The following is a 10495-nucleotide window of genomic DNA, read 5'->3' on the forward strand; positions in this document are numbered from 1 at the left end:
AGAGAACACCAGAATCCACACCAGGAACATTTACATGGCTGCAGCTGACAAGCAAGGGCCTTTATTATTTAGCTGCTGGACAGAGAAGATTTAGATCTTGCAACTCACTCAAATGCAAACACAGAAATGCAACAAGCCAATTTTAACACTACCTGCCTCTCAGAGTCCAGTTCTAAATAAGTTTTCATATTTTGAATGTCTAAGCAACACTGAAGTCCAACATGGAATAAGTTAATACTTCGAAACACTTAGCATTGTAATTCTACCATAAAATAGCATAAAACCTTCTGTGGAGAAGCAGCTTAGACAGCACATTTAGGTAGAAAATAAAATACTGAACACTTTCAACTTCACAGGGATAGAGTCACAGTACCAATACCAAGTGCATGTTTGTCAGCAAAAAAAAAATAGTGAACTAGTGATTACAAAGTTTTAAACTCAATGCTGAGCCAATTTTCACTGCCAGAAATATCTAGGAAGTGATTTATTTTCTTATTAGCCTGATATTAAATCCATCTGCTGATGTTTATTTGAAATACAAGTTATGTTTCTGTAATAGGATGCACCTCTCTAAAATTCTAGATGAAATAACACATCCTCACACCAAGAGAGTAAATGCAAATTTTGTCCTAACTTCAACAGCACAAAAATCTGCCCCAAAATGTGCTTTTTATGTGAAGACTTAACAAGCCCAATCTATACATGCCTAAAATGGACCACATGTGAAATTCCAGACCAGCAAGTAGATGAAGGGTGATTTCCTCAAGAAATCCTTCAGGGGATTCATAAGCTGTGGCCTATTTTACCAACAAAACCAGTCTTTTCTGATTATTCTGGCAGTGCATCCCAGAGCCATGTCATTTGGAATATCTATTAACAGTATTATTGAGAACCCAATGGCATTGAAGAGTAAATAATTCACAGTACTGAATACAGAGCCCCCCTGAACACTACAAGTGTTCAAAACTTAAAGAGTTTTGAAGGTTTTGTGCCTCACCCAACTTCTTTAGGCTTTTGCTTTAATCTTAAGAAAGTTTCTCAAACTCCTATGCATGCAGACTAAATAGAATAATAAATGGCTACTCACATTTCAAATAAAAAAGTGTTGATAGAAAAAAAATATTTCAGTATTATTCATTACGCTAAAAGTCATTATAACACATAGAAATCATCCACAGGGACATAAAAACCAAATTAGATTTCTAAGAACACAAGATCCCTACTTGAACTGGAAGAGAAGTGCAGACACAGGCAAAGACAGGTAACTCTGATGTCATTTTACCCTCCAATTGTGTAAGGAGAAGTGTTTTATTTCAGGCTTTTTATTTTTTTTGCTATCTGCCAGTTTCATATAGGAAGATGTCCCATAATTATCAGGACATTACCAGAAGGAGCTATAGGGACTGTATGTGTTAAAATAAGGCTAGAAAGATGACAATAAAAATTCTTAACCAAAAAAGTCACTTTCAGAACATATTATTCAATTCAAACCTGCTTATGTAGGTTGATTCTGACAAAAGTTAATTAGAAGAATATGAAGAATAATTTTCAATTGAAAATGCTGTTTCCACTATGGAAATGACATTAATATGCAGAACCACTTAAATATTTAAAACACATAAACGCAGAGTCTTCCGCTACATATTTCTGGAAACTTTTCATTATCTGAAAATATTCATTGCTTGGTCTTTTCATCCTTTATAGGATTTTAATATGCTCGGTAGCTGAAGTATTCAAGTTTCCCATAGGTTTGAAATTCTAGTTTTTACACATATCTACTGACACACTTCAGGACTAGAGTGTGATTTAGATTGCCTGCATTATTTTCTGTCCATTATCCACATATTACTTATTTACTTGAGCTATCCAGGTGTTATAATGATTCATAAAAATTTTTACATTAATTTCAATGCATTATTTTTCAGCTGCCACCATGACAAATAACTGCATCTCCACCCCCATCAGAGCTTTTTAGTCAGTAAACCACAACAAGGGAAAAACTCATCAGTTACCACTGCTGTAGAAACTCATTATTTTTGCAAAGAATCAGCTTGTTGAAACATTGTTCACAAAACGGGACTGATTGTCCCAATTTCCCCAACTGGGCTGCTTTGGAATGGTGGGAGGAGAGGTTGTGATGGGATTTTAAAAACCAAAATGCTACAGTGGCACATCAAAATTTTGCAGGTATTCTAAAGTTCAAACAGTTTTCCAGAAAACAAAAGAACCTACATGAAAGGCTCTGATGAAGCCAATTTCGTGAGTGCTTTGCTTCATAAATAAATAAAAGCATGAGATTGGAATTTTCATTCTGGTACCCAATCCCACACCTGTGGGTGCTCTTCAGTGTGCCTGTCTCAGGTCTTCCAAAACTCAGCATTTCTACCTTTTTCTTCCCTCTAAACATGCAAACACCTTTCCTCAATCAACCCTGTACAGAGGATACTTTAATAATGCACTGCTAGAATGTATTTATTCACAGTAGAGAAGAAGGCATCTGGAGGAAATTTTTGAGGGGCAAGAGAGACGTGCAGAGGTGCTTTTACAAAGCTTTTTTGTAGATTAAAATCTGCAACGTGGTTTGGCAGGAGGGAGTTGCTAAATTGCACTTCAAACTGCAGGAGGAACTAGGTAGAACAGTATGGTTTCACTGAATTCACTGCTGAATATTTTACTCCAGCTAAAAGCCTTTTGACAATAGCTAAGGCAAAGAGCCTAGCTAGGAAAAACAAGTTACACAGGCAAAATTATCAGAAGGCTCTAATTAAGTAGGGATATTCACATCATTTGAGGAGCTTCAGCAGCAGAGGTATTGCCTGCTTGTATTTACACACAATAGATCAACTACTCCTACCTAAACCTAAACTTTACACAGTCTTCCAGCCAAAACAGTTGATTCAGGAATTCAGCCTCTCACATCAAAAAAGGGGTTCTTTTAGCTCCCAGTCAACTAAGTGACTGAGGAAAGAAGTCTTTTCTGAGAAGGCAGGATAGGAGTATTTTGCCAAAACTAGATTGTAAACTCTATGAAGCAAGGACTGAACCTCACTAGGAATTTATTCAGGACAGATCCAGACTCTGCTCTACTAATCTGCAGTATACAGCCACTACTACAATCTTAATAAAAACAGAAGTAGGACAGGGAGGATTTGTAACAGATACTAACATATATAGGATGTAAAACACATAAATTCTGAAGGCAGCTGACCTCCAGCCAGGCTTGACAGCAAAATGCTCAAGTGACTCACAAGTGGGTCACACAACTAAACAGGTTAAACTTCATAGGAGCATCTTGAAAAACAGAGTGGAAAGCCGCTTACACACTCAGAGAAGTTAAAGCAGAGAGCCCAACCCATGAGAAAAATACCTGCAAACAAACATTCTCTTTATAACAATCATTGGACTTACCCGAACGGAAGTTCAGCTTTGCTTCTTATAAAAATTATTTCTTAAATCCACCTCCCACTACATAAAAAAACTTCTTCCCAAACTCAATACACAGCTTCAGGCTCCTCTGTTCCCTCAGTTATGTTTTTCCAGCGTGGCCAGCTGCAAGCAGTGATCCTGATAGGGTCTCCCAGCTGCAGCCGGGCAGCAAATCAGACCCGCAAACTGGGGAGGTTCCACTGCAGCTGTGCCCCTGCCGCTAAAAACCTGCACTGCTGCTCTGTAATCCTCAGTTTTCAGGAAATACATAGGACCTGCAGATCCATAAGGCTTTTGTAATTTTGACAGAGGAAATGATCTCTTTCTATATGGTTCTGTTTTGTCTTCTCACTAAAGTACAATTGTCGTGGTGCTAAAACACACACGAGTTTGTTGAAATCCTGAAAAACTCAGTACAGTTTCTTTCAGCAACCAAACTTTGGAGGCTTACAGGTCTCACATGAGCTACAGGACTGGCCAAATGATGCCAACTACAAATGGAAAACAGCCATTATTCTGTAAGTTCATAAACCCACAGGTTGGAAAAGCTTGCCTCCACTTGTAACCTCTTAATATTCCCTGTACTGCCTGTTGATACCTGAAGTATCAACATTTACAAATCATTACAGATCCAATTAGAAAGTACAAAATAAGGCCTTGTGGTAACAAGCCACTCTCCAAACAGTGAGACTCAAATGCAAGACAAGGAGAGAAATGAGATTTGGAAAATACATGAGCAATGGTATGGAGTTCAAGCTGGTCAGAGAGAAGTGCACATTTGATTTGTGACAGAAAGCAAAGCTCATCTAGGTGCTTACAAAGTGAGATAGTGCTGTATTTCCAATATTTTATTAGAAAATAAGGAATTTTTAGAGCTCACTGGCAGTAGTATTCAGACTACACCCACCCAAATTAAGTTTCAAAAACTTGTAAGTAAGAATCACTGGAGCAGGTTAAAGCAGCCACATTGAACCTTCTTGTGCAGGATTTTCTTGAAGTGAGCAGGCAACTCCTGCTTCCTTACTGGGAAAGCAAAAACAAACACAGCAGTGAGAGGGCAGTAGAACAAAACATACACGTTTCATTAGCAAAGGCACTGGAAAGGCAAAGCTTTGGATGCAATGAAGAGCAATTGTGGAGCTGACCTCAATGTGCCTGACAGCTTTAAGGCTTTGCGAGCAAAGCTTGTTCTGGAAACACAGATAACAAATATTTGTGGCAGCAATTTGCCTTTAAAGCAGTGATTCCCAGAAGGTGTCTGTAGGGCCACCTGTGGATCACAAGGCCACGGCATCTGTTAAAGGGGAGCACTTGGACACCCTCTCCCATGAGGATTATGCAATACCCTGATGGCTGTGGCTCCAGGCTGAGGCCCTTTCCCTTGGTTCCCTTACCAAGATGTCCCAGAGGGCAAATCAACCTTTACATTTACCTTTAAAGCTTGCAGGAGCTATGATATTTCACCCAAAGGATAACATTTAGCTACTAGAATAGCATAAGATTCACCCATGTTAAACAGTTTTGATTATTATTTGAAATAAAAAATCTGTAGGAATAACAGTGAAACAATGAAGCCACGCTGATCAGCAAAGATGTATTATTTAATATTTTACTAATAAGATGAATAGATGGAATAAGTAAGCAGAGAAATAAAATAGCAAGTTCTGCCTAAACATGATATAAATTTGCAGAAAAAATATATTGTGTTAATACAATTTTCTCTTTCTTTTTTGTTTTAATAGAGAGAGGAAAGAGAAGAAAGAAAAGCTAGGATACCAATAACACGACTGCCATCTTAAGAGTTATTGTATAATTAAAATTCATTTCCTAGCATGAAGTTTTGGAATTAGTGACAGGATGAGCACCATGGAAATGTATATCATCACAGTATGAATAAGAAAAGTCCACTCATTATTTCACCCACACTGTATGCTAACTGATCTAAAAGACAATTAGAAAGTTCCATGGCATGTCTGTTAATTCTGGGAAAAAAGCACTGAGTAATTAGGTTTGTATTGGGTGTATGGGAGGTCACTGTGCTTGCAGGTTCTAGATACAGGGTCAGTGTAGGTTATCAAACATTTCAAATATTTATAGTTTTCACATTTCAGTTCTAAAGAAGAAAACTTGAGAGAGATTCCTAAGAGAATTTTGAGAAGACTTGGAGTGAACACTGTTGAAAGATCACAGGCTCTTCTTTCTACACCAGCTCCTCAAGCCTTTAATACACTTTGCATAGCTGCCTTCATTAGAAATCCTGGCCAGTGAGTTTAACAATTGACATCTGAGTCCTGAGAAAATACCAGAAGTTCTAAGTATGTAATAACTCCATGACTAACAATAAGCTTTGCATATCTGAATAGTAAAGAAGGATTGTGAGTTATGATTCTCTCAGTCTAAGGCAAAATATGATTCCCCTGTGTGAAAGTAATGCCCAACATGTGCATCCCTCCCTTTACCAACAAAGATTGCATTTATAAGCGCAGTCAGTGGTGGTGATTTCAATACTCCTTCCCTACACTGATGAATAACAAAATTAATGCAGGTCCACGTCATGAATTCAGAATGACTTCATGGCTTTATTATGGTTATTAGTAAATAACTCCAGCCAAGTGGTGTATGATTTTCATCTCTGAATTGGCAACAGAATAAGTAAGAAAATATTTAATGTGGACATCTCCATTCAGGCACTGCTGTTCAACAGTGCCTGCTGCATACAGTCATACAACACCTTGTTTTCACTCTTCAGAATCATCTTTTTCTGGAGTAAACAAAACAAATCAATTTGCCTGCAGCTCAAATCAAAGACGGTCAACCATAAGCCAAGTGGGAAGGATGCCACAGTGTTTTTATCTTGAGATAATTGTGCACATTATAAAACCATGTATGAAATAGTAGTAAAAGCCCCTTTTTAGCCAGTGAAAACCAGAACTCTGTTACAGGGGCTCTTAATGCAGCAGTTCTTAATTAAATTCATACCCTGGATGAGTAGAACACCCTCCCTTCCCCACTGGAGAATGAAATGCCCCCAACCATTTCTGTTTGGTTGGTTGTTTTTTTTTTTTTCTTCATAATTTGCATTCAGATCAGGCAGAAATTTTAACTCACAACATCAGTGGGAAACATTCACCTCTTCCACTGAATATCTGAGCCCTAGCTTCAGCACCAATGATTAAATTAGCAAGTCAAACAAGGTAAATGTGGGAGGAGGAAACAGAGACATTTTTGCTGCACCTTCTCTTCCAAACTGCTTATGCTGATGGCCACATTTTGTTTTTAAATCAATGATGTATCTGCCCAAACAATCCATTTGACATCATTTTCACCCTTGGAAATTTTTCATAGAGCCTAATCTGCTAACGTAATTAAAGAGGACAACTGGGGGGGACACACAAACTAACATCAGTAACTTCCAGACACTGGCAATTTGCCTGTACTTCACACCCCTAATGCGTCCTTTGTTTATTAAGATGGACAAAGCGTTCCCTACTTGTTCAGCCAAAGTTGTTGGCAAAACAGGGACATTTATTTTAACAACCTTAAACTGAAGGGCAATCCAAAGAGAAAGGAGCAGGACAACAGAGCATTAAAAAATCCATCATACTGACAGAGCTCTCTTCTCCAAGGAACACAGGATAGTGGAGACAACCCTACTGCTAGATATGTGCATCACTCAGAACTGGACAATGAAACAGATTTTGGGTTTACTTGAATACTCATTTCATTCACTCATTTATTCATTTAGATGGTTCTTAGCCAGATTTTAAAAATCATCTGGTTTCCTTTGAGAAAAGGCACTGGCCAGACTATGCATTCTTATCTTGATTAACACTCTTGTCATAGTTTGTGTTAAGCCACTTTATGTATTCAGTTTTGCTTTTCATTGAGAAACATCCTTATTTTCTAAGTCAGTCAGAGGAGCAGTATAATCAGTGAACACAAAGTATATGGTTACAAGCAACTTTAGCTTATTAGAGATGAATGAAGACATTTATTTATTTATTTATTTATTTATGGCCAGAAAATGAAACCTTTTCCAGAAGAGAAGCAGTTATTTCCTTAGACATTATATCTAGCTATTTCCCTGGGTGGGTGCATGTGTGATGATGAATGTGTGGTGGTGGGGGAGTGGTGATCTTTTCCTGGTCTTTTTCCCAGTTATTTGCTTTATATTTAAGCAAATGCAGCAGTGCTGGCTCCTTCAGATCTGATAAAAGCTCCTTTTACGTGAACATGCCCAAGCCACTCTCACATCTGAATTTAGGCAACCCGTGTGCTTGCACACTTTCTCCTTAGTGCAGCCTTTCAGTACTGAAAGAGGGCTTATAAGAAAGATAGAGACAGACTTTCTAGCAGGGCATGTTGTGAAAGGACAAGACGTAATGGTTTTGAACTAAAAGATGGTAGATACAGATTTGTTCTGAGGAAGAAAGTTTTTTCAGTGAAGGTGTTGAAACCATAGAGGAAGATGTCCAGAGAGGTTGTAGAGGCGCCATCCCTGGAAACTTTCAAGGTCAGGCTTGGACGGGGCTCTGAGCCAACTAACAGAGTTGAAGATGCCCCTTGCACACTGCAGAGGGGTTGAATTAGATGACCTTTGAAAGTCCCTTCTGACCCAAATGATTCTGGGATTCTGTGATTCTTTAATCTTTAAATCCTCCTCCTACTTCAATCCTAGGAGAGTCCATCTGTTGAAAATGTCATGAAAGGCAAGGCAAACAATAGATTCACAGTTACCTGAACTTGAACACTATTTTTTGACAAGGGAGGAAGGCAGTTATTGAATTGTTTTTTATCTCTCAGATGCTCCCACCAAGAACTCTCCCAGGCAGACACCAAATGAACAGTGTCTGTCCTGGAAAGCTGCTCTTTTGATCACATACTCATTCCTAATTAGTAGGAATAAAACTGTGGCCACATCAATCTGTGGCAGTTCCATTGTTGGCAGGGTTGTTATGCCATTAATTTCCATCCAGCTTTGTAAGTCTGGGCTGTTTACTTTGCCAGAGGATGAGCATCTCCTGCTAGAACACAACCTCCACTTCTGAGTCAAGCTTGCCATTGATAGCAAATCTACTTTGTTTAATAAACTATCCCCACATTTCCACATTGTCTTCTCTGGAACAAATCTGCATCCTCAGTCTGTATTTCACAGTTCTACACCAACCAAATCAAGCATCAACAGACCTGTTAATAAGTAAAGTGACTAGTTTAAAGAGAGATCCACACATTTATATACATTTACCTTTAATGTTTAGTTTCAGTGGAAGGACTCAAACAAACTTGAGTTGCAAAACTCCTCATTGCAGGAAGCAGCAAGATTTTGGTGCTCAGAAGTTCATCACATTTTCAATAGAGCAACTTTTCACTGCAGAGCTCCAGAGCCCAACCCACTGGGTATTTGTGCTGAAACATTTCTTATTAAATAAATTACTTTTTCATTTAATAATGGCAGTACAACATTGCCCATTGGCAGCAGCAACTGCTCAAGCTAAGTTCAAGGTTACTGAAGCAAAGCTACTAATTTAAAGATAAGATTGTACAGTGAAACTTATTTTTATTTAGGGCAGTAACATTTTACATATTTAATAAGCATAAAAAAGTTAAGCCACACTGTACATTTTATCCTGGTTACTAAACCAAAAGGAAAATTTGTCCAGATGGTATGAAAAAAATTGAAAGCTAAATTTACTTTGTGGAAAAAGGGAAAAAAATAACGGAAAATACAGCAGGCCCAATTTGAAATCTAGCTCATGCAGGCAGATATGTTCATCAAAAGTTTTTACCCTCTACGACTGAAGGGGTAGCCACCAAAATGTGTAACATCTGCATACAGAACACAGTTCTTATCATTTGTAGGAAAGTTTTAATTAAAAGTCCTAGGTGATGAATTACTTAGGCTAAAAGCAGTAAGCTATCAAGTTGGAATAGAAATATTGAAAATAATAGGTTAAAGGACAGAAAAGAATATAAGAAAAAAAAAATCTAGATCCAGCCAAGGGAAGACACTTACAGGAGCCCTACTGTACATGACTGCATTTGGGCAAGAGCAGAATTTTTGAAGATAAAAGAGTTATACTGACACATCCAAGGATTAAAAAGAGCAGGAAGGTGGGCAGATAAAGAAAAAAAAATTCTTCATCAATGTAGCAGAAAAGACAGCTGTAGGGAAGGGGCTGGAAGCATGTAAAAGTACAGAATAGGTACTCTGCCTCACTTTGACTTACATTTTAAATAGGAAAATTAGACAAAATAATATAAAAAGGGATTAAAGAGAAACACAGACAGGACTTCAAAAAGGCACTTTCTGAATTAAAAATACATCTAGTAGCTTTTATCTAAGATATAGAATTTAAAAAAGAAGAGAAAAAAGCCTGCATCCATTTTGCATCAAGCAGGATGACAGTTTACAGAGGGAGAAGTACAAATCTCTATAAATCAACACTGCAAAACACTTCAGTGCACATCTTCCTTTTATTTGTGTCTCATGTAATGTTGGCAGGGTAAGAACAGAGGTTAGGGAGTGGAAAACATATATTTTATCACTATGTTTCTGCTTGTCTAGGAGAACATTGGAATTTCTGTAATGAGGATTCTGCCCATGTTCACCATGAAAGAACACGAGGAAAGGTTTTACCTTTTTACATGGAACAGCATGTTTGCCCAAAGCCACAAATCCCTTAAAACTGCCATCTCTTAAAACTGCTTTATTGCCAACAGTGCAAAAGATGGATTTCAGGGATTTTTCACTCCAGCTACGTTGTTGTTGGCTGTCACTACATCTGATCTCACCGAAAGGACCTATCCTAGTAAGATGTTTTCATCAAGTATGTTTGATAACACATCTATTGATACAGAATGGAGAGGTCAGTCATGAGGGCAGTTCATCAGAAAAGAGGGAAGAGCACAGGGTCGGGAAGGAGGTGGGACGATGGATCAGCCATGGCTGTGGGAAGGATTCCTCCACACGCCTTTGAGTACCCCCAATGTCTCACAAATGCACAGGTGCTGCTTCAAAGGCTGAACTGCTGCTTAGAGTAGGTGGAGGAGTGCTGGGATTATCCCCTGA

At 38.2% G+C, this 10495-nt stretch overlaps 1 protein-coding gene across 7 annotated transcripts in view; it reads right to left on the reverse strand.

Annotated features, from left to right (window-relative positions):
* Positions 1-3553, reverse strand: part of LOC138116373 (ephrin type-A receptor 6) — a 320669-nt gene extending 317116 nt beyond the window's left edge. For all 7 annotated transcript variants that reach the window (XM_069025637.1, XM_069025630.1, XM_069025715.1 and 4 more), the window contains exon 1: positions 3409-3553. The gene's annotated coding sequence lies outside the window, so the exon portion shown is untranslated. The remainder of the gene's footprint in view (positions 1-3408) is intronic.
* Between the last annotated feature and the right edge of the window lie 6942 nt (positions 3554-10495).

The sequence above is a fragment of the Aphelocoma coerulescens genome, chromosome 1 (genome assembly GCF_041296385.1).
Source record: "Aphelocoma coerulescens isolate FSJ_1873_10779 chromosome 1, UR_Acoe_1.0, whole genome shotgun sequence".
NCBI lineage: Eukaryota > Metazoa > Chordata > Aves > Passeriformes > Corvidae > Aphelocoma > Aphelocoma coerulescens.